The sequence below is a fragment of the Marmota flaviventris genome, chromosome X, assembly GCF_047511675.1.
Source record: "Marmota flaviventris isolate mMarFla1 chromosome X, mMarFla1.hap1, whole genome shotgun sequence".
NCBI lineage: Eukaryota > Metazoa > Chordata > Mammalia > Rodentia > Sciuridae > Marmota > Marmota flaviventris.
The window spans coordinates 85,708,976-85,735,195 of NC_092518.1; the positions used below are offsets into that span (position 1 = coordinate 85,708,976).

Consider the following 26,220-nt stretch of genomic DNA (forward strand, 5'->3'; position numbering starts at 1 on the left):
TGAAGAGATGGTTTTCTAGCTGCAAATTCTTTTAACTTTTGTTTATCGTGGAAGGTTTTAATTTCATCTTCCATCCTGAAGCTTAATTTCGCTGGATACACAATTCTTGGTGGGAACCCATTTTCTTTCAGTGTTTGAAATATGTTATTCCAGGATCTTCTAGCTTTCAGAGTCTGTGTTGAAAGATCAGCTGTTATCCTGATTGGCTTACCCCTAAATGTAATCTGCTTCCTTTCTCTTGTAGCTTTTAAAATTCTCTCCTTATTCTGTATGTTGGGCATCTTCATTACAATGTGTCTAGGTGTGGATCTCCTTTGATTTTGCACATTCGGCATCCTGTAGGCTTCTAGGATTTGGGATTCTGTCTCATTCTTCAAGTCTGGGAAGTTTTCTTGTATTATTTCATTGAATAGATTGCTCATTCCTTTGGTTTGGAGTTCTGTACCTTCCTGTATCCCAATGACTCTTAAGTTTGATCTCTTAATGTTATCCCATATTTCTTGGATGTTCTGCTCATGGTTTCTTAACAGTCTTGCTGAGCTGTCTATGTTCTTTTCCAGTTGAAATACTTTGTCTTCATTGTCTGATGTTCTATCTTCTAAGTGTTCTACTCTGCTGGTAGTATTCTCCATTGAGTTTTTAAGTTGGTTTATTGCTTCCTGCATTTCTAGGATTTCTGTTTGTTTGTTTTTTATAACCTCTATCTCCCTGTATAGTTGATCCTTTGCTTCCTGGATTTGTTTGTGTAATTCATTGTCGAAGTGATCTTTCATTGTCTGATTTTGCTGTTTAATGTCTTCCTTGATACTCCAGATCATCTGAATCATGTATATCCTGAATTCTTTATCTGACATTCCATCTGCTGCAGCTGTTACCTCTTCTAAAGTTGAGTTGACCTGCATTGCTTGTGGTCCTTTCTTTCCTTGTCTTTTGATATTGCTTGCATTTCTTTCTGCTTGGTGAAACTGTTGTGTTTTTGAAATGTTTTTTTTCTCCTATATATTTATATTGCTCTTGTATAGTTGAAAAGTCTCCCTTGCAGGGTCGGGCGGCGGTCTGCCTACCTTACAGGCGCGGGCGGCGGCTCTGCTCTCTCCTTACTCCAATTGGGGTGTTATGACTACCATGCCGGCAGGTCACTGGGCCTGTTCTGGGCGCCGGCAGCGGCTCTGTTCTGCCCCTACTCCAATTGGGGTGACAAGTGTACCACGCTGGCAGGCCACCGGGCCTGAACTGCCGGTCAGTTGCAGGTCTGTCTACCCTGCAGGCGCGGGCGGCGGCTCTGCTCTGCCCCTACTTCAAATGGGGTGACGTGTCTGTCGCACCGGCCACTGGGCCTGTCCCGCTGGTCGGATGCAGGTCTGCCCATCTTTCGGGCACGGGTGGCGGCTCTGCTCTGCCCCTACTCCAATTGGGGTGTCATGACTACCACACCGGCAGGTCGCTGGGCCTGTTCCTGGCACGGGGCGACTCTGCTCTACCCCTACTCCAATTGGGGTGACGTGTGTACCACGCCGGCAGGCTCCTGGGCCTAATCCGAGAGTCTGTCGCAGGTCTGCCTACCTTGCAGGCGCGGGTGGCGGCTCTGCCCTGCCCCTCCTACCACATCTGCGAACCGCTGGGCCTGATCTGCAGGTTGGTCGCAGGTCTGCTCACCCTGCGGGCATGGGTGGCGGTTCCGCTCTGCCCCCACTCCAATTGGGGTCACGTGACCACCACACCAGCGGGGCCTGATCCGGGCACGGGCGAAGGCTCTGCTCTGCCCCTTCTCCAGTTGGGGTGACGTGTGCACCACACTGGCAGGCCACTGGGCCTGACCCGCCAGTCTGTCGCAGGTCTGCCCACCTTGCGGGCGCGGGTGGCGGCTCCGCTCCCCCCCTCTCCAATTGGGGTCATGCGATCACCACGCCGGCGAGCTGCTGGGCCTGCTCTGGGCGCGGGCGGTGGCCCGGCTCCTCCCCTCTGGCTCGACGACAAATCGAGAGAGACTCGGGTGTCTGTGCCTCACCCTCCCTACCAGGAGACCAACTGTTTCTGTCGCCGCTGGTATTGATGAAGTTCTCTCCTCCGCTGCTTTCTGATGACATCAGATCTCTGCCATGTTGGTATCCTATGTGAATGGCAGCATTCCGTTCCCTTTGCCGGGTAACCAAAGCAATGGGTGAGTCCTGACCGGCCCTCAGCAGGACCCGGACTGAGAAGCAGTTTCCGCGGGATCCTTAGCCCTGGGCCAGAGCCATTCTGGGAGCCGGAACTCGGCCGCTCCATGCTCGGTGTATGCTCTGATAAGAGCAGGCTCCAAGAAGCAGTTTCCGCGGGCTCCTTAGCCCTGGGCCAGGGCAGTTCCGGGAGCCGGAACTTGGCCGCTCTGTGCTCGGTGTATGTCTGATAAGAGCAGGCTCCAAGAAGCACTCAGGCACTGAGCCTGAGTAATCTGTCTGCAAGCCGCAGGCGAATGGCAGCCTGAAATTACCTGTTCTATGGCTGAATGAGCTTCGGTCAGTCGAAAACAGGGATGGTGACATCAGCTCTCCAAGATGGTGGCCACTGGCCTCCTCTGTGGTCTGACCAGTGTGGAGAACCGAAATGGACTGCTTCCTTCCCCCGTCTCGAACCCAGAATTCAGCACTGAGTACGGTGCTTGCACGGCTGGCAGAAACTGCAGCGCTGTATCCCTGTGCCACTATCTCCTCCTCGTTTCCCAGCGCACGCTGCAGACTCTAGCCGCGGGGCGATTTGCTGAATAAGCAGTGTTACCCTCCGTGCAACAAATCTCTCGCGTTTGAGTCCCTGTAGCCGATCCTCGTGCAATGGAAATCCTTCCTCCGGGTTCCGGAGCACCCCACTATTGCTGGAAATTCCTAACAAGATAGCCTTTAGCCGTCCTGACTTGTCATACTCCCACTCAGTGACGCGGCACACAGGGGCAATGCACTCCCCTCGCCGCCATCTTCCAGCCTCTCCTCATTATTAATATTCTTAAAAGAGTCTCAGAGACTCTGTCTTGCCCCTTCTAACGTGAATATGCCGTAAAAATGTGCTATCTTGGAAGCAGAAATAAAATTCTCAACAGTTATAAAATCTACTGAAACTGTGATCTTGAACTTCCCAGCTTCCAGAATAGGAAAAATCAATTTCTTTATTTATAAATCACCCAGTTAAAGGCATTTTGTTGTTGCAATCTGGATGGACTAAAGTAATTATGTCCATCGTTACACTGGAAAATTTTAACAACTAGTTAGGATACAAGGATTAGGAGTCAATGCTAAAAAGCCATGTTTCATAGATTTCACTAATTTAAGTGATATAAATATTCCAGCCATGACTGATTTCAAGCTATGAACATAAAGGAACTAAACACAGAATTAAACACCTCTTTCTGTTAAAAGCTAGATACAAGATTCTATCACATTCATTGCACAAAATTTTTATTAAAATGGTTAATTTGTACCCTGAAAGTTGTTATGAATTATGTCACACACAAATGTTCTGTTCCAACCATATTGGGGTACTTTTTTTTCCCTTATCAGCCCTATAATACAATATATGTTAATACAACAATTAATTTAATTCTGAATTGCTCAGGGGCCTATATAAAGTAATATGAGAAAAGAAAAAATTTGTTTTCATATACACATGCATATGCATATGCATGAAAATACTCAGTGACCAGTAACTTGCTGCTAGCCAGAAGTTGTCTTATATACCAAACACCAAAATTTGTGCAAGATTTATTTAAGAATTCAATGGGAAAATATAATGGTTATCTATGGACTGAGACCTGTAAAACTGTGAGCCCCCAAATAAACTTTTCCTCCTCCATAATTGTTCTGATCAGATCTTTTAATCACACTAGTGAAAAGGCTGACTAAAGCACAATTTTTTGCTTTAGCCTTACGGTATTCCTTTCCAGTATTTCTGCAAAGCTTATATCTTCTTTCCAATTGTTCATATAATTTCTTATACACTAGAGAAAATAGATGACATGAAAAATACAGTCTTGAACTTAAACTGGATAAACATTTTTTATGACATTATGTGTGATATGCAGTCAGTAGAAATCAGAGTTCTAAATTTGAAAGTTAATCATTTCTCAGGTGAACAATACTTGGCGTTAATACTCTTGTGTAAGAGCATGATCTGTGAGCTAACAGCTCCGGTCAGACACATGATAACAATGGTAAGCAAATAAAATTTTCACTATATTAAATGATGCTATTTGTAGATTGTGTGTGATAAATGTACTTTTAACTTAATTAATTTTACTTTATGATGGGCTTATAAGAATATATGTCCCATCATAGTTATAGGAGCACTTGTATTGGTAATTCCTCAAAATACTGACTTCCTACAAATAAAGACATCTTTATCCAAATCCACTTTTCCCATAATATTTCAAAAAATTAAAGATTCTTCCTCTAGAGTAAGAATTATTTCACCTTTCATCTTTTCAGAATTTAATCTTCTCTATTCTCGTGGATATATCTTCATCAACTGTACTTTTTAAAATTTATATTGAACAATTCCCACTGTAATTAATATATTGAGCACCATGGTGTGCCTGAATAAAAATCTAAACCGAAATAAAAAAAAAAACAGAACTTGTAGTGTTGATGTAGTTTATTCTAATTATTTAGGCTCTTTCTATTCATAGCCTAAATTCAAGAAAAAAATATACTACTATTAGGGTATGTACCTTTAACTCCTATTAACTATCCAGTTGATTTCAATCTGTATCCTACAATCACCAAACCAATTTGTTATTTTAATCAATATTTTTTGTCTTTTATATGATAAGGAGTGTTCTCTCTGATGGAGGTTTATCAGAGTAGAATAAACTGAATGATTCTTATAACCTCATAAAGTTTTAATTCTACTATAGGTGATAAGTGATATAAAAATATAAGTAGAAAAAAGAAGAAATATTGAGAGGTTCAAAATGAAGGCCAGTTCAAAGTATAAAATGGGGTGCTTGGGGTAAACTTCTCTGAGAAGATGAAATTCAAGGAAAGACTTAAGGGTAATAGATAATCAACCAAATTGAAAGCTTAGGGGGATATTATGTGAATTTCAACTGCTCTCTTTCAGTTTGATTTCTTTTTGCAACATTCTTATTAAAATTCTAAAAGATTTCTACTCACAAATTGTATTCATAATTTTTCAGTCTATAATTCATTTCTCCCTTTTAATATATATGTATACATATATGACTTTACTTTAAGATTTATAACATTTAAAAATAAATATTAGAAGGACCCATTTGTTTATAAAATAATAAAATATTATGATTGCATAACATCTTATCATTGAGTCTAGTCCATCCCCATCATTTTGTACATGAGGTATCAAATGCAAAAAACGTACAAAGGTTATGACACTGATAGTAAAACTGAGACCAGTAAACACAGGGATTAATTTCCCTTCTCTGAAGGCTTAATTCAAAACTTTACATGCACACACACACACACACACACACACACTCAAACATGATAAGAAAGAATGTACAAAACTATAATTCTATATAAAAGATATTTTAAAAATAATAATAGTTGCTTTATAATATTTACAAAATAAATATAGTAGCCTGAAGTCTATAGGATTACAGATAATTTTTTTCTGGGAAAAATAATATTTAATTTTTCATATAATCAAAAAAATTAAGTATATGTTGACACTTTATATATTTTAACAAGCATTTTTCTTATTTTATTATTTGCTAAAGCATATTTAATATATTATAAATATGATTCGAAAATTTTTTTGACTTTTATAAATGCATCTTTAATAGCTAATATATTTTGTATCATTAATTTTTCTTTAACAAATTCATCTTGTCCTTTCAGATTTATTTATGGCCGAATAATGTCTGAAAAAATATTCAGCAGATCACTATTGACACTGATAACCACTACAGTTAATTGCCTTATATGCAATGCTTTAAAAATTCAGAATTATAAAAAAATGATAGCTGAAATTTAAAAGAATATATTTCCTCATATATAAGGTGTGGCAAAATATAAAGATTTTTTTCAGCTTAAACACAATTTCAAACATTTTCAGAGTATTGCAATGGCCTAGGAATTATGGTGTAAGAAGGTGAATACAGAAAAATGGAATGAATTAATCCTTGAGATTTTGGAAGCACCACAAAAAAGGGAATCCTCCTGTTTCAGCCTGCTGATCTGCTGGAATTACAGGCCTGCAACAATACACTTGGCTCAATAATTACTTTTTAAAAATCTCAGCAGTAATCATTGGGGAAATGCATATCAAAACCAAAAAGAGATATCACCATCACCGTATTTCAGCAAGAATAGCTATTATCTAAAAGACTAAATATAACAAGTACTGATGAGGGTATGTAGAAAGTTGAACACTTGCATATTGTTGGTAGAAATCTAAATTTGTACAGTCATTATGAAAAGCATTTAGGAGGTTTCTCAAAACTTTAAAAATAGCATATAATCCAGGAACTCCACTTTCAAATATTATCCAAAGGAAATGAAATCAGTCTGTCAATGAGACATCTGCCCACCCACATTTTTTGTATCAATATTCACAATAGCCAAGAAATGGAAAAACAAATGTCCATCAATTAATAAAAGGCTAAATAATACATGGTAAATATATACAATGGTTTACTATGAAAATGGACAAAATACAGTAATTTTCAACAAAAACATTGATGGAATTGTATTACATTATATTATGTAAAATAGGCCAGATACAGAACTACATAATCATTTAATGTCTGTTTCAGAAACCCAAGTACAAGTTTAACATATTTATATTTTAAGCACAAATAAACTGTCATAGAGTTTCACCACATTCTTTCTAATGTTTTTTAAAGAATATAGTGCAAATCAGGAAGTGGTATAACTTGATTTTTGAACACTAAGTTATTCCACTATCATACTTTATTTCTGTGTGTTATTACACATAATGTCAATTTTTTGCATTGCTTTTTCTAATATTAAAGAAATACTAGTAAACAATAATTATAGAATACATCAGAGTACACAGGTACATAAGGAAATGCTCATAAATTTGAGTAAAACATTTTTTAGAAATATAAAACTGTTTTTGTACTACTAGTGGTGCTTGGTTCTAAACCCAAGCTTTGTGCACACCATGGAATTTCTATATTATTGAGTTAATTCTCCAGCTTGATATAAAACTATCTTAACCATGTACTTCCACATGAGAGTGAATTTAAAAATCAGAATGCAGAGTTCCCATGTTGTTAGTGAACTAATTGTCATCTACTAAAATTCTAAATAAAAAATACTAATAACAGGACAGCATGACAAATTAGTTGCATGTGCAATTTCATTATATCATTAGCTTCATAAAAGTGACATCATATAAATTTCCTCATATATCTTAGAAAGCTCTGGGGGCATCTTAGGAACTACATACCCAATGAGTAGTCATTATTATATGCAACAACACACAATGGGTAGCTTTTCAAGGGATCTATACGCTTTTTAGTGAACCACATTGAAAAGTTAATTTTGTGAAGTTTACACACATTCTTTTTATAGCATCGATTTCTATGTCGTAGCCATGTAACCAAAGCACTGCAATATATTAATGTGGGTGAAAGAAAAGCACTCTTTGCCTAGGTGAGGTGGTTAATTTTTCTTTTATTAGTAATAAGGAATTTAATCTGTAAAACAAAATTATCTTAAAGAGTGACTCATTTAAAATTCTTTATAGACATCATTTTATTTATCTTAGGGTCCCAAACCTATGGTTTTATCTCATTTTTTTCTGATTTACTGTAAGTGTATGCATACTTATATATAGTTTGTTATTGCTTGAAAGAATTTTAACATTGAAATGAATTCTATCTGAAAATGATTCATTATGTTGTAGAGATTTTTATCCTTAAAAAGTTTGTTGAGTGTATAAAAGGATGTTAGATCATCTTTTATAGTTCCTGTCTCTGCATATATGGCTCCACAAAATAGTCACCATGTTTCTTGAGAGGATGCTAGATAAATATATTAACACCAAAAATATGATAAAAAATGATCTAAATAAGAAGTAAATAAATAATTCCACTGAGTATCTTGTCACTGCATGACAATGCAAGTAGTTTTTCTCTTTGAAATATGTTATGTCTGGGTCTGGATATGTTATTTCTATGTGTCTGGAACTTTTCCTTAAAAACTCTTTATTTTTGTCCCAAGTAGGCTTACAAAGTTCAGTAAATAAACCCTAGTATGAAGCATCACCTTGACTATGTTTTGGCTATTTGTTATGTTGATTTACCTGTCTGTTTAGTGTGTTGGTCTTTCTCATTGGTTTACATGTTGAGAAGTTCCTGGAATACCCACAGGGAAAGGTACTAGTATACAGATTGCTATGGTTTGAATGTGTTTCCTCTAAAATTCAGGTATTACCAATAAGCTTATTTTAAAATGTATTATCTTTAAATATGTGACTAGGCCATAAGGGATTTTCCCTTATAAATTTGATGGAAGCTTTTATAATATAGGTCTTGTGAGCTTTCCTTAGAAGCAAAGAGAAGCCTTAATGAGATGATAGAAACTGCTGCTTTTTTGACCTTAAAAGTGGGCTGTCATATCACCAATTCTACAACACACATCCATGATAGAACCTATACTAAACAATTTGTACATGATCTGCTTCTCAGTTGGGGTTTTACACATAGCAAAGCAGCTCCCTTCCTGTCCACATCCATCCTATGTCTCTGCTACCTGTGTTTCCATGAATCACTCTTTAAGTACTTCAGGGATAGCTCAATGAGGCCCAGGTGTAGCCACTCTGGATTCATAAGTAGTGTACTTTGGTATCATTCATGTGGCTCAAATTCTACACACTCAACAAGTTTGAGAGCCATGGAAACATGGCTTTCTCCACCTAAATTTCAATGGATGCCTCAAAGAAGATTAAAGCTTAGGCTGAAAGCTGATACATATTCAGAGCCAAAACAGAGAGTTCCCAATATGGTAATACTAAATGGAACTGTGTGAGAATGGCTACTCTTAAGATATTGGATGTGTAGATTCAGCAGCATATGACACTAGCATGTGATAGTCAAATACACCTAATTCCAGCTTGTAAGACCTGTGGCATGGGTCATGCCAAGTAAAGTCATGGAGGTGGGGTCCCCTGGGAATCCAGCTCCAACTCTAATATGTTTGCAGGTAGGACAAGAAATCAAATCAGTTTAACCTCAAACATCAGTATTTAAGGTTTTATTGTTTGTTTGTTTTTACCTTTTGATTTCTTGGACTAACTTGAGACATAATATTACTTTTTTCTACTTTAATATTTCTCAATTTTGGAATGGAAATGTCAGTTATATGCCTACACTACCATTGAATTTTGAAAGTACATAACTTCTTTTGTTTCACAGGATCACAGATGGAGGGTAATTTGCCTCAGAATAAACCATTCTTTAAGTCTTGCCCTTATGTTTGCACCATATTGGACTTAGATTATAAAGTTCATGTTGCAATGAGCTAAGTCTTTGGGGGCTTTTGGTGTAGAATGAATGAATTTTGTATGTCCAACGAACATGACATAGTTGGGAGCAGGGGCATGGTTCTATGGTTTGAATGTGTCCTATCCAAAGTTCAGGTATTACACATGTGACACAATTAAGAGGTGGGCATTTAATGAAGTGACTATGCCACAAGGGCTATTACCCAGAAAATAAAGTAAAGTTAAAGCCCTTATAAAATAGGCTTTTTTAAAATTTTATTTATTCTTTTTAGCTATACATGACAGAAGAATGTATTTTGACATATGATACATACATGGAGTATAATTTCCCATACTTCTGTTTGTACATATTGTAGAGCTACACTGGTCATGTGTTTATATAAGAAAATATGGGGCTGAGGCTATAGTTCAGTTGCAGAGTGCACAAGGCACTGGGTTCAATCCTCAGCACCACATAAAATAAACAAATAAAATAAAGGCATTCTGTCCATCTCCAAGTACAAAAAAAAAAAAATTAAAGAAAATAGGAAAGTTATGTCCAATTCATTCTACTATCTTTCTTATTCCCATTCCCCCTGCCTTACTTTCATTCCCCTTTGTCTAACACAGTGAACTTCTATTGTTCCCTCCCCCTTCCCCACTTATTGTGAATTCGTGTCCACATATCAGAAAGAATATTTGGCTTTTGGTTTTTAGTGATTGGCATATTTCGCTTAATATGATAGTCTCCAGTTCCATCCATTTACCTGCACATGCCATAATTTATACTTCAAGGCTGAGTAATATTTTCATTGTTTATAAATATCATATTTTCTTTATCCATTCATCTGTTGAAGGCCACCTACATTGGTTCCATACCTTAGTTATTGTGAATTGAGCTGCTATAAACATTGATATGACTATATCAGTATAGTATGATGATTTTAGTCCTTCAGTTATACACCCATGTATCACCCTCAGCTGGGTCATATGATGGTTCCATTCCAAGTTTTCTGAGGAATCACCATACCACTTTTCATAGAGATTGCAGCAATTTTCAGTCCCACCAGCAATGTATAAGTGTACCTTTCTCTGCACATTTATAGTTACTTGTATCCTTGATAATTGACATTCTCATTGGAGTGAAATGAAATCTTATTGTGGTTTTAATTTGCATTTCTCTAATTGCTATAGATGTTGAACATTTCTTCATATTTTTGTTAATCAATTGTATATCTTCTATGAAATGCCTGTTTTTAAAAATTTGGTGAGCAATTTGTGTGCTCACTAAAATATTCTCCTGCTTTAATTTAAAACAGAAAGATTAATAGCATCATGAAATATAATATCTTTATCAAGTGACAGCTGTGGTACCACATCTGGCACACCATTGGTGCTCTACACCTCTAAGAAAATGTCACCTAACCAAACTACACTATAGAAACCAGTGTTAATTTGGATCATGCTGGGCTATATTAATTATAAAAGAAGTATGTAAAAAAGGATGACAAAGAGTAGCATCTGATTTTAAAAGTCTTTGCATTCATCAAATAACCTCCATCATCATCTTATACAAAGACAATAACTATATTTGACAATGAAAAGACATTTGGAATGATTAGGACAGAGTAAAAACATATAATATTTAGTTTTTCCCTAAGACTTTCCTTAATTCGTGGAGAAATTTTTTTCCCTAAGTAATGACAATCTTGATGAATGTGAATGCCTAAATAGAGGATTCAATTCCACTTTCACATGTAAGTAGAGAAATCTCATCTTGCACATCTCTTTCTCATGAGAGAAGGAAAGAATGCATGTGACAAGGCTATAACAATGGGTCTCCAAACATTTTGGATATCACATCTGACTATCATGTGCCCTGGATACCAGATATTGACCTACAGAATGTAATGTTTACCCTACTGTTCAGCCCTAGCCCCAGCCCCAGTAAATAGATTCTTAAGTACCCCATGGGAACAGGGCACCCTAGCACTTTCTTCTCAAAGCAAAATCTTTCAAATGAGTTTTCACTTTTAGCCTCCTGATTCTGCAACAAGTGAGTTTTGCTGATCCCTGAGATGCCCTCAGGGAATTTTTACCATTGTCTCAGTGCAAAAATACCTGATTTTTCTTTAATGGTGCTAATCTCTTCAGTAACCACACCTTTCTTGACCCCAATTTTACATGTGCTTTTCTGGATAAACTGCAAATTTTCAAATCTTCATACTCTATTTTTCACATTTAATTCTCATTCTAAAAATGGCTAAATGCTTCCAGAAATACATATACAATTTCATGAATCTTTTGCTTCCTTGAAATTTTCTGCCACCAAGTAAATTATTCTGCTACCTTTATATTCAAACTCATGTACTCCCAAGACATGGATATAATGTAGCCAAGTTCTTTGTCAAAATGAAGCACATGTGACCTCTGCTTCCATTTCCAGTAGAACACTATATGAAACTGCATTAACACAGTTTCTACTATGTGCATTCCTATCAGCATTTTGGCCTTCTAAACTCAAATTTCAACTGCTGGATTAGCTTTGCTTCCAATGTTCCAGGGATTATCTGGCCTCTGACTTCAAACTTTTCCAAATTCCTCCCACAAACCAGTCATGCAGAGTTTTGAACCAATCAGGTATATTCACAGCCACAAACCAATTTTCTGTATTATTCATATCTGACATAAACAATTCAGAAGAGAAAAAGTTATTTTGGTTTGTGGTTTCAGAGTCTCTAGTCCATATTCAGCTGGCTCCATAGTTTAGGCATAAGTGGGGAAGAATATAATGGTAAAAAGAAGTTGTGCAGGATATCTTCTCCCCTCATGGTAGCTTGAAAAGTGAGAGAAAGAATGAGAGAGAGGGAGGAATGGAGGGAGAGACTGGGGTGGGGTGAGAGAGAAATGATCCAGGGACAGGGACAAAAACTATAGACTTTCAAATCATTCCCCAATGATCTAATTCCTCTAAATAGGTTTCATCTTGCAAAACTCCACCATCTTTTTCAGCTATCAATGGATTAATCCACTGATGAGGTCTGAGTCATCACAATCCTCTTTTCAAAACCCCACCTCTGTATATTCCTGAATTGGAGAACAAGCCTTAAACTTGTGAGCCTTTGGGAGACATTCCAGATCCAAACCATAACAATTGGATGAGTAAAACTTAGATTTTGAAAGAAATAACATGGGAGTAAAAAGAAATATTGAAAAACTAGAGAGCATGCATTGACCTAAAATATACAGCTATTGCTCAGGTCCATGTGCTTGTTGATAATCAAATAACACCAGTAAACTGTTGGAGGTATTCTGATTTTTGCTACATAGACAAGATTTTTATGTGCAATATTCTGCTTTTTTAAAGTTGAAAATTTATATTTAAAATATCATTCTGCCCATAATTGTATATACCAAATCAAATAAGTCTCAATGAGTCAATCATTTTTATTAAGTGATATCAACTTTTAATCTTAGCATAATTCAAAAATCTAAAGTAAAACTCACTCTTTCATGACACATTAAATGAAGTTCATTTATATTCAAGATGGCAGAATAGAGGTGGTAAGCTGCAGATCTCAATCCCTCTATAGGTTTGATACAAATAAATGAAAGGATATATGATCAAAGTTGTGAGTGACAGTGGATAGGCACTGACAATTGTCGTGAGCCTTTTATGGGCTGTGTGTGTGAGCTATGTGCATTTGAGGTATGAGGAGACTGGTCTGGCATTGTGTGCTATGTGCACTGTGTGACACAAATATGCCTTTCCTCTCACTCTGCTTGTGATCCCACACAGCACCTGAGATGGGTGTGACTTGCCAAGATGTCAATCAATCTGATGACCATAAGACATCACCAATCAAGACTCCACCCTTCCAAACCCTACCCCTTATCTTATTTGGGCAGAATATTCTGTTGAATGTCTTCTCCCCAATAAATAGGGGGTTTCAGTTTTACTCACTCTCTTACTCTTTCCAGCACTGCCCAGGATGAAGCTGACCTTTGGGGTCACCAAGGTATCCTGCCCTTAGAAACTCATGTTTGTGTGCTGCATGGTTCCTTGGCTGTTTTCTTAATTATTGATACAGCCAGCTTATTTGAACCCATTTCATCTCGCCAGCCCAGCCAGCTGGCAACAGAATGTATTGGAAGGTCAGAAGGTTTTTGGGATCTTGGTAATTTAGGTTACTGGAACATAGAACCAGAAAGAAATGATTAACCTAAAACTAGCACTTGAATCAACAGGGTAATGCTTACGAGTGGGAAAACAAAGGGGAAAAGAGGGAGAGGTAATTCTGACAAACTTGTTTTTGGAAACAAAGGGAGTAGAAAAAATCAAACATAGTTCAGCTAAGAAAAGAGTAGCTAAACCACCTGCCATTTGAGAATGATTCTCTTTTCTCAAATTGCTGGTGGAGAATTTTGGTAGTCAGTCACCTTGCAGTGACTATATACAGACAATCCAGGAAGAACTCGAATTCACAACTTCATCTCAAATACAGATACCAATTGATGTCATAGGGAACACCTTGAAATGGGTTTACAAAACACATTGTGTACTGAAATCTTCCAAACTGAAGACTGCTGATCCACCCACCCCCAAATCTGCAAAGTCAAGGAGGTCAAGCAGAGTCTACGACACTTCAAGGAGAGAAGTGCCTAGGGAGTGACAAATACCTCAGCTTCTAAAGCTTAGGAAGCACCACATGTTACAGCACTACTACCGTGGGCCTCAACAGAGCAGGGTGGTGCAAAGAAATTAGATAAACCTCTTCACTGGTAGGTGCTATGACAAAGAAGGCCAAACCTTGCAAACTATGCACCACTGCAATAAGATGTTCCCTAAATACCAGTGTTAGGGTGGATAGGGGCTAGAAAGTAGCATACACCTGGGTATCAGTGGACTCTGCCAGGAAAGGCAGAGCATAACAAACAGTGCACAACTATGAACCTCTTTAAAGATCTATATTGAGCATGTCTGACATAGAGGAAAGTTCCAAGGTAGTGTAGCACAGCTAGCATCCTGGAAGCCACCATGAGCACATAACATGGGAAATCCAAATTTGAGGAGCTCTGTGTAGTTGCTGAGGGTCTCTCTACACCCTCAAATCCTCTAGAGGGAAGGCATAGACTAGGGTCCAGCGTGCACTGCTAACTGCAGCCATGACTCCCTGTTTCATATGGACCCCTAACCCGGTAAGCTAAACTCAGTCCTGAGTACCACCCACTGGTCAAAGACTCACTTTCCTGCCTCTACTCAACACTTCAGCCACCAGGTCACCCCATGCCCCTGCAGTGTGCTGTCTTGAACAGAGCATAGCAACCTACATGCGTAAGTCCTCAACTGTTCATATAACCATAGAGTATGTGAAAATATTGTCTCCATTTTAAATGCCTTAGCAAGGAGAAAACTGAATCTTTTTATGATTCGTTACAACTGCTCTTTGTAATTCAAGTTATTATATGTCCATCTCTCAGATATGATAGGTAGCTGTTAGAAATGACTAGTGGATAGGGAGTTTAAGAACTACTATAGAACAAATCAGTTAATAATCAGCCATGCCTTAGTGGTACCATAAGGTTTGACATGATAGCCATCTAAGGATCCTCACCTGATCTCAACCTTATAAACTGTTCTTCTCATATAAAGAGAAAGATAAATACAGGTAAGTGCAAGTATATTTTTGCTCAAAAGGGTTTAATTGTTAAGACACATTAAGCAAGAACCTACACTAACAACACAGACAAAGATTCCTAGACATAAGAAAGCAGGCAGATTAAGACTGAAAGTCCAGCAATCATAAATTCTATAAAATCATTTCCAATTAGGAGCTGTCAGTATGAGAAAAGATGACTACGAGTTTCCCGTGGGTTGTTAACTAATGTAATCTTAAAATACAGAGTTAATAAATGCTACTTGGGTGAGAACTTCTAACAATCTCCCTCCTACCCCAATAAAAGCTTGATCAAAAAGAAGTGAGGTGTCACTCTCCTCTCTGAAAGGGCTCACTCTCTCCCTTCAAGGTGACTTTTTCTCTTGTTGTTTCTCCTTTAATAAACTTTGCTACAACTGATCCTCACCCTCATCTGCTTTCTATTTTATTTTATTCTTTTGAGACACGTTTTCAATAAGTTGTTTAGGGAATAAGTTGCTGAGGCTGGCTTTGAACTTGCACAGTTTGCTAGTATTAAAGGAGTACATCACTGTGCCTGGCCAGAAATTTCTCTCAGTACAAATTTCCTGCAGAAGATCTGATGAGATTGGAGCATAGTTTCTAGTAGCAAAATGACATTTATCAAGGATGATCCATGCTCACCATTAAAAAGAGATCTATGGCTTCATTATCTGATGTTCTGACTTCTACTTCATCTACTCTACTTGTAATACTCTCATTTGAGTTTTTAATTTGGTTTATGGTTTCCTGCATTTCTAGGATTACTGTTTGGCTTTTTTTTAATAATCTCTATCTCCTGGTAGAGTTGATTTTTTGCTTCTTGAATCTGTTTATGTAATTCATTTTCAAAGTGTTCTTTCAGTGTTTGCATTTGCTGTCTAATGACTTCTTTAAGATTCCATTCCGAGTCAGGTATGCCTTGAGTTCTTTCTCTGTCCATTTTTCTGATGCCTCTAGGTTCTCCTGTAGATTTAAGCTGTCCTGCATTGTTTGTAATCCTTTCTTTCCCTTGTTTTTTCATGATGCTCACTTTACTTTCCAGCTCTGTTTGACTGCTGTGTTTCTATTTTCTTCTATTAATTTGTTTTGGTTTTGTATATCTCTGGGATCTCTCCTTTGTGATGGGAGACTATGTCTAGAGATGTTGGGCTTTATTGTAATTTAAAGCAAATTCGTTCATTTCATAAAAGGCATATGGATTCGGAAGGTGTATAGCTATCTGCGGTTTGGTCTTAGGACTTTATGTTTAGGTCAGGTGCTGTGATGGTATGGGGGTTAGTATGTCTTAGCTATCTTGGAAGATTGCTCTACTAAAGGGGAATATTAACAGGAGAATGTACCAGGGTATTTGGGGGTAGCTAGGAACTGGCAGCCATTATGAAGTCAAACAACAACAAGTGCTGGCGAGGATGTGGGGAAAAGGGTACACTTGTACATTGCTGGTGGGACTTCAAATTAGTGCGGCCAATTTGGAAATCAGTATGGAGATTCCTTGGAAAGCTGGGAATAGAACCACCATTCGACCCAGCTATTTCCCTTCTCAGACTATTCCCAAAAGACCTAAAAAGAGCATACTACAGGGATACAGCTACATCAATGTTCATAGCAGCACAATTCACAATAGCTAGACTGTGGAACCAACCTAGATGCCCTTCAACAGATGAATGGATAAAAAAAAAAATGTGGCATTTATACACACTGGAATATTACTCAGCACTAAAAACTAAGAAATTCATGGCATTTGCAGGGAAATGGATGGTATTAGAGCAGATTATGCTAAGTGAAGTCAGCCAATCCCTAAAAAACAAATGCCGAATGTCTTCTTTGATATAAGGGGGGTGACTCAAAACAGAGCAGGGAGGAAGAGCATGAGAAGAAGATTACCATCAAACAGGGATGAGAGGTGGGAGGGAATGGGAATGAGAAGGGGAATTGCCGGGAAGATGGAAGGAGACCCGCATTGTTATACAAAAATACATATAAGAGGATGTGAGGGGAAGCAGAAAAGAGAGAGAGAGAGAGATGAGTTATGGTAGATGGGGTAGAGAGAGGTGAGGGGAGTGTAGGGGAGGGGAGGGAAGAGGGGATAGGAAGGGTTTAGGAAGGGCAGCAGAATACAACAGACACTAGTATGGCAGTATATATAAATGTGGCTGTATAACCAATATGATCCTGCAATCTGTACACGTGGGAATAATTCATACCCCATTTCAATCAAATGTATGATATATGATATGTCAAGATCAATGTAATGTTTTGAGCAACTAATAAATTTCTGATGTTTAAAAAAATAAAGGATAAGAGTTTTTTTTAAAAAAAAATGACATAAAAAAGAGATCTATGGCATAAAATGTTAATTATAGGTAATTGCACTCCATTATCTACTTGAAAATTGTCGATATTAGAATTTAAGTGTTCCAACTGCAAATAACTAAAAAATGTGAAGTAAAGTCTATGGTAAGTAGTTGTGTTCAGCCATTTCACAATATATATATTTCAAAACAGTATGTTCTATGCTAAGCTACGTGCACAATTTATTTCCAATTACAAAATAAATCAATAAAATGCTTGCCTGAAAAAGTTCAAATATATAAGGGAATTCACAGTTTGTTCTATCCAACACTTTATGACATACCCCTAGTCACCCCACTTTTTTATAGCATTCACTAAAAGGGCTTAAAATGGTGACCACATCTGTTGTTTTGAGGTTTATATGTACCTCCTAGCACTCAGGAGAATCTTTCTTAAGAACAAGAAAGATCTTCCTCTCAAATGAAGTCATTAGGAAAGAAAAGGCCACTGTCTTCTAGTTTCTGTGGGAAAATAGAATTCTAATTTTGATAATCAACAAGTACCAGATATATATGAAATAACCATGTTTATACTTTTCAAGTCTTTGTAATTTTTCACTTTATCTCCCCCTTCTTTGTTGTCCTTATAAAATGGACATTTTGTATGGGGTTGTAGCTCAGTGATTGCTACAATGGGCAAGACCATGGGTTTGATTTCCTGCAATGCAAAAGAAAAAAAGTATTAACTTCTTCAAAAATTGAAAAGGAGCTCAGCTCTTTTCTATTTGCCAACAGTTTCTGAATAAAACGTATTTATTTATTTTTACTTCTTTATTTATTATACTTCTTAATGTCCATATTTTTTCCTTTGAGAAGAGTCAAAATGGAAATTTTTTGTCTATCAGCAAGCAAGAATATATTTCCTTCAGTAACAATAATTTTGAAAGGAAAGAAAATATTCACTTGTTACTTCTCATCTATTAGATTGATGTAGAAAAGATGAGGCAAGTACAAAAGAGTGACACCTAGCATCAGAGGGGAAATGAGAAGAACCAAGAAAGAGAAATTTTACTAGGTTATTTTGGACAAGGTAAGTTGACTAAGGGACTATCTTTCTTATTCTCCTGTAAGCCTAGATAAAATGAAAATGGACTTCTAAATAGAAATGTTCTTTCAGAACTTCAAAATGAATGATATTCCAAAAGACTCTGTATAATAAATTATGATATACAGAGAACTTTTCGGTTGTACATCAGTTTTTGTTTTCAATCAGATTATATCTTGTAGGAATAGTTTCTATCTCCAAATGTCTTACAATGTGAAATGACTCACAATTCTGGAAGTTCATAGTCCAAAACTAAGGTGTCTGCAGGTTACTTTCCACAGCTGTGAAAAAAATATTTAAAAAAAAAGATCTGTTTTAGGACTTTTATGTTTGGATATCTCTTTGTCTCTCTTCTCATCATTTTCCCTCTGTGTATATCTGTGTTTAAATTTATACTTTTTCTAAGGATATCAATCATATTGCATTGGATTTTACCATAATGACAACATTTTATTCTGATTACCTGGGTAAAGAATCTATTTGCAAATTGTAACACTCTAACATACCAATGGTTAGAATTTCAACATATTCATGTTTTAATTGAAACACAATTTAATATATGATACTTACCAATATAGTAACAGTGACAGTTTGATAATTTTCTGAAAAATATTTTGAATAAAATGAGAATTGTGATTTTTGTTACTTTTAAATATTATGAGAATTGAAACCCTGAAAGCAGAATTTCTTATTATTTTCAAAGTTGCACTTTGGCTTTTATGTGAATGTGTATGTATACACATTTGTTTGTGTGTATGATGTGCAAGGAAATCAGAGAATAAACTTAATTTATTTCAATGCACTTATTTGTAGCCTAAATATGTTTGTTATTGTTCTTGCTAATAATTAGGCCACGCCTTGATACTACCATCTTCTAGAACCAGAATTCTCCTGTATTTCAGAAACAATAATACTGTTTGAATTTTTCTTCACTTTATTTTTAAATTTATTTTATGTTTTATTTGTTTTACTGGTTCTTTTTAGTTGTACATGACAATAAGATTTATTTTGACATGATTATGAAACCATGGAATATAATTTCTTCTATTTCAATCTTCAGTACTTTCCTTTTCCTGTCCCTCTTTCCCTTATCCTTCCCTATTTCCCTTCCCTTCTCCCTCCTGTTACCTTCTCTATACTCTACTGTTCTTTCTGCTATTTACTCATACTTTTTAAATTAGTGTCTTGTAGATGTACATGATGGTGAGATTCACTGTGATATATTTGTATATGTATATAGTAAAGTTAAGTCAGATTCATTCTACCATCTTTCCCTATTCCATCTCTTCTCCCTTCTCTTCATTCCCTTCTATCTTTTCCACTGATCTTTTTTCTATCATTTTTTTTCATCCAACTTTACCTTATTTTGGATTAATTTCTTCATACCAGAGAGAACATTTCACTTTTGACTTTTGGGGACTAGCTTATTTCATTGAACATGATAGTCTCCAGTTCCATCCATTTTCCAGCAAATGCCATAAAGTGGCTGAGTAATATTCCATTGTGCATATAAACCACATTTTCTTTATCCATTCTTATGTTAAAAGGGACCTAGTTTAGCTTCATAGCTTGGCTATTGTGAACTGAACATTGATGTTACTTTCTTGACATTTATTTTTGACATAAGGCATTAAACTTTGATATTACCAATTATCTATAAGGAACATGAATCCTTCTAAGCCAGATTCCCAGTGACCCACCTACTCCAGTCATAACCCACCTGCCTACAGTTACCACCCAGTCAATCTACTCAAACTAGGATGAACTGATTATGCAACAACTCTAATAATCTAACAATTTCTACTCTGAACATTCATTCCATAACTGAGGAGTTTTTTGGGGGGGAGAAACCATATATCCATACCATAACAGATATTTGAATATGTTTGCATTTTATTTTCGTTTTTATGTTGCATATACTTAAAATTAAAGAATTAATGATATTCCAAAAGATTCTGTATAACAATTTATGATATGCACAGAACTTTTTGTAGTATTTTTTTCTGAATATATTTGGGTTATATTTTGCAGAAATAAATTCTATCTCTAAATTACCTATTCTTTGGAGGGATATTAGAACAGACAGTTCATTATTACTTGGAGGGGATATTAGTAGAACTGGCAGTTCTATTTAATACAGCAGGTGACATTGTTACTAAAATAAATGAAGTGCAAATATAGTAAAAAGCATCATGGGCACATTCATTTTTTATAATTGATTTGAAGAAATAAATTAAAGTTGAATTTACATGATTATACTCTGCATCTGTCAATTAAGCATTCTGTTCAGAGAATGGAATAAATGGTGCTATTAAAGGTTAAAATTAATATGAAATATTTTGTTAAAAACTAGCTCCCAAAATTTTGGGGTAACATATGTACTTATGCAAAGAATACTCCCAGTCTGGAAAAAAATATGCCACATTGATATTGGAAAGCAATTCCTATAGAATTCTATTTAATTCAGCTCTGTTAATCCACATTTACTCCCTAGTTAATATAAAAATGACTACTTCTTTATGGGTGCTGGAATTAATTTATTTCTACTACATATTGAGTTTGCATGTTGACATATGCTTTGATGTTCACCAGATCAGAAAGTGTGATTTTCAGCAATATGTTTATCTGTAGAATTCATTGATGATTAAACTGTGTAACTAAATTATAATTCAATAGAGTGCTATTTGAAATTGAAACGAATGGTACACCTAAGGCATTTTGATTACTGTATATGGTTATGTATATATATGTCTAAACACATATAGATGATATATATATATATATATATATATATATATGTGTGTGTGTGTATATATATATATATATATATATATATATATATATATACACACACACACACCTACATGATGTGAGGTGTGTCTCTGTGTGTGTGACTTTTGTGGAATAAAGTTGACATATATCCAGATAGCCGACTGACTCTCTATGTTAAGGAAGGAATTTCAGGTTGATATCAGTCCAAGGCAAAAATTGAAAATATCTGGCACAATGGAAACAATAAGCAGGAGAAGGAGCACAGAATGCAAATATTCTTAAATATGGCTCTGATATTGAGAATATTTAAGTTGATTTGTGCTCCCAAACAAAATTATAAATTCACTTCGGGATAATTACAAAATCAAATTACAAATTTGGGCTTTATAATTTGTTGAGTTGTGCATAAACAAGAAAAGGAGCATTTATTTACTTCTGTACCAAATATCATGCAAAGATTATCTCCACTTATCTTCTAGACATTCTTGTGAAGTAATTATCACTTTTATTTTTTTGTAGAAAATAAGGACCCTAAATAATAGATAAAAATGTCCAGAATTTATAAGTAATGGTAAAATCATCTCAAATCTATGTATTACTCTATATAAATTGAAATCCAAGTTCACATGCTATAAACAAATACCAAAATAATTACAACTTAAGGCAAAATGAATGTTTATATAATGATGCAAGTGTTAATAATACAGAACTAAGATGATTGATCCATTTTAACAGGGTTATTAGTACCTTTATGCTCTGCCATCCTCAAACACAGCTTATGTCTCATGGTTTAATTCTTCTTCAACTCCATCCTTCACATCTGTATTCTAGTCACTGAGAAGGAAACAAGGGAAATGTAAAGCAGTCCTCTTCTCTTTAAGGAAAAAAACTCAGAAGTTGCATGCATCATTTTAATTTACTTGGCCACATCAGCTACAATACAGCCTCAAGAAGATATTCTTAGCTGGTGGGCACAAATTCAGTTAAAATTTGGTAATTCTATTATAAAAGGAAGAAAAAGAGAACATAAATTGGGGATCAACAAGCATAACCAAAAGCTATCTTATTTTAGCTGTTAAGTGAAAAATTTCCTCTCTAGTATTAGAAATTTATACATTTTCCTTTGTCAGTCAACATTATTATTCTTTAGTCTACATCATAACTGAAGAGTTAGTCACAGGTCTAAGTATGGCTTTATTTCCTAATTATTATGAAACTTTCTGGACTTTTCTAAAATAAAATTGATATAATAGATGAAAGTTCTCTAAAATGTTTTTCCTGAAATCTTAGAAGGCTGTATTTCAGTTATCAATGATAATTTTTTTCAAATCTAATTGATTAAATTAGTAGAATTGATTGAATTACTCTACAGTACCATTAAATTATGCATTGACAATGTTTTTGTATAAGGAAACATAACTGTATTTTACTTTGTAATTCTTTTTTATATTTCAGATATTTTGTATATTTTTTCAAGTTATATAAACCTCTGAAGGGCCACAAACTATTATAATATATAGGTGAAAACAAAATTATTATTCACTTACAAAACAATATACTTTTATAATGCATATAGTTAAGCAAACTTAAAGTCTTTTCCCGTTCAACTTTAAGTACTTTCAATCTCTCTGTAATTTATTTACGAATTTTTGCAATCACTAATCGGCTCTACTAGAAAGACCATACTAACCCATAATAGTCTAGCTTGTCTCTGTTAACTAGATGTGCTAACTTATAAATACCCTAGTTTCTAAACATGTTGCTCTTGTTTCTTCTATCTTTGGTAGCCATTATGTGCAGGTATAATTCAAAAAGAAATTAAGGTGATTATCTTGGAACTCTTGGTAGACATAGACATCAACTTTCCAGGAGAGGAAATAAAACCAAAAATAAGCTAGAGTGGAACTACAGAATTATAAGACAAATTGCTTCCTCAAAAATACATACTGATAAATTAGGCATTACTACTAGTAAGTAAGTAAGTTAGTTGCATCCACTCTTAAGGCACAGGAGAAATTATGGTTTATTCTCAAAGGTAATACACTGGTCACCTTGCTTATTTTGGAGAGGATCAGGCAACTGAACTTAAAAGATTTTATTGAATTGTCTTGGGATATGAGCTTTTGTTTTTTAAATTTACTTTTGGTAGAGCAGGGTTGCCAACTCTAAGAGTAACTATTCACATTTTAGTTCATTTAAATGGTCCCCTAGAGCTTCTAAGTGCAAATTATGTTTAGCTATAAAATCATTCTGGATACTCAGGTTCTGCTTGTACCAAACTAGTTACAGTATTATTGAAGATAAAATGTTATAACTTTAGGAAACTGGGGAACTACCTATGGCAGATTCAATCATGTTTGTGTGCTTACAAATGGTAGGAGCAGACTTAAGATTTGAAAATCATAGGTGATCTGAATTTCAAAATTTTTAAAAACATGTAGCTAATTTCTAAGGCTTGTCAAGATCAGTGATCTTTAAATATTTTGCTAGCATAAATAATTTTGTAAATATGTGTCACTCCTAACATTTTATAAATTGACAACTAATATTTTTGACAAATAGTTTAAATAGTTGCAGAAACATCAATAACTAGCATGCTGTTATATTGGAATTGAAAGAAAATTTTATATTACACTTTATAATGAATAAAATGAAATGTTTGGGTTGAATTGATATGATGCATAATAAAATATATGGACATATTCATGTTTAACAAATGCATATTTTATATTTTTTCTTCAATCTCACTGAACTTGTATTTTCATTTATTTTCCCAAACAATATTTTATCCTAATATTATGTATTTTATGTCTAAGAATCTCTCATTCTTTGGAGCTAAGGTATGCCTATAATTTGAATTTTTAAAAGTTGGTCATAATAATAAGCCTCAAATGATTAAAATATTCTATTTTGAATTGAATTTTCATAGCCAGAACAGAGAAGGAAGATTCAAGACAACATATTAGAATCACCCAACCCTTGATTGCTTCTCCATGTGATAGAATCAAAACAACTAGAGTCTATATACTTATTTAAGTGGAGAATTATGGAACAAGGCTGAAGCCCAATTGTAGTCAATAACTTGTAGAAAACCAGATGCTTTGGTTAGTAGAATACAAGGTGAAACCCATCACTCCAGCACAAGTTGCATGGAAGCATGACTGAGGGTGGGGGTGGAAGTGCCTCCTCTAAAGGGTTACTGGTAAAAAAGGGAGAGTCCCAGAGAGCAACACTGGCACAAGATTTGTTGGCCTGCAGCAATACAGCCTGAATGACAACAGACCTGGGATTTGCATGGTAAGCTGGCTCTGAAGAAATTCTCCACATTTTTCAGCACATTTTCATAGTGCTGTAACTGAAAGCCATCTTGAGAAGGGCACTGTTGTCTAAGCTTACTCCTTAAGAAGCCCCTGCATTTTTCTGTCTATGAAGATAGTGATTTCAATAACTTAAAAGGACACAAGAAAAAATAAAACAATAGAAGAAAATTTATGAAGAACATATATGCAAAAATATTCAATGAAATAATTGAAAATCAAATTTAACAGTATATTTTTTTTAGTTTTCTTACTGCTGTGACTAAATAGCCTGACTAGCACAACTGTAGAGGAGGAAGAGTTTATTTGTGGCTCACAATTTCAGAGGTCTCAATTCTAGATAGCTGGCTCCATTCCTCAGGGCTCTAGGTGAGACAGGAAAAATATTGCAGAAGAGTGTGGAAGAGGGAAGTGGCTTACTGGTAATCAGGAAGCAGAGAGAAAGACTCCACTTTCCAGATACAAAATATATACCCCATATCCATGCACTCAATGAACCACTTCCTCCAGCCATACCCCCACATACCTCCAGTTAGTGGTAAATGGAGGTTAACATAATAATTTCTTCTCCAAACCTTCTTGTATTGTCTCACACAAGAGCTTTTGGGCAACACCTCACATACAAACCATAACACAGAACATTAAAATATTACACATGATCCACTTGATTTAACTTCAGGGACACAAAGATAGGTTCAATATATGCCATCAATAGATGTAAGATAGTATATAAATAAAACAAATGTTAAAATTATGTGATCATACCAATAGATGCAGAAAAGTCCCCTAATAACATTAAACAATTCTTCATAATAATACCCCTGAACAAGTTAGGTATAGAAATATCATGGCTCAGTATGATTAAAGCTATATATGAAATGTGCAGAGGCAACATCATACAAAATGGTAAAAGGTGAAATCATGTCTTCAAATATCAATAATAAGATAAGAATGTTCACATTCACCACTTTTAGTCAATACAGAATTAGCAATTCTAGCCAGAACAACTAGACAAAATAAATAAATAAATAAAAGTGATACACACGGATAAGGTTTGCAAATGAGAAAGAAGAATTCAAAGTAACCCTCTTTACTGATGATATGATTTACCCAAAATTTCTTAAAATTTATAAATAAGTTTTGATTAATCAATTGAGAAAGTAGCACAATACAAAATCAGGAACTTTTTTATACACTAATTAAGAACTTATGAATTAAAAAAAAATCAGTAAAAGAATCCTGTTTGCAGGATAGGCACAGGCAACAATTTTTACAGTAAGATCCCTAAATCTCAGGAAATAATGTCAAGAGTTAATAACTAGGATGACATGAAATTAAAAAATAAAAACTTCTGCACAGCAAAGAAAACAATTAGCAAAGTTCAGAGAGAACCTACACAATATGATGAAATCTTTGCCAGCTACTTTTTTGACAGAGGTTTAATATCCAGATTGTATGAAGAACTGAAAAAAAAAAAAAAACAGCACCAACAAAATAAAACAACCCAATAACTCAATGGACAAATAAATTAATCAGACACTTCTCCGAAGAAGAAATACAAATGGGCAACAAATATATGAAAAAAAATATTCAACATCTTT

At 35.4% G+C, this 26,220-nt stretch overlaps 1 pseudogene; it reads right to left on the minus strand.

Moving 5' to 3' along the window:
* Window positions 1-1,531: 1,531 nt before the first annotated feature.
* The window catches only part of LOC139703144 (DNA-directed RNA polymerase I subunit RPA43 pseudogene), an 81,139-nt pseudogene continuing 56,450 nt past the window's right edge, over window positions 1,532-26,220 (minus strand).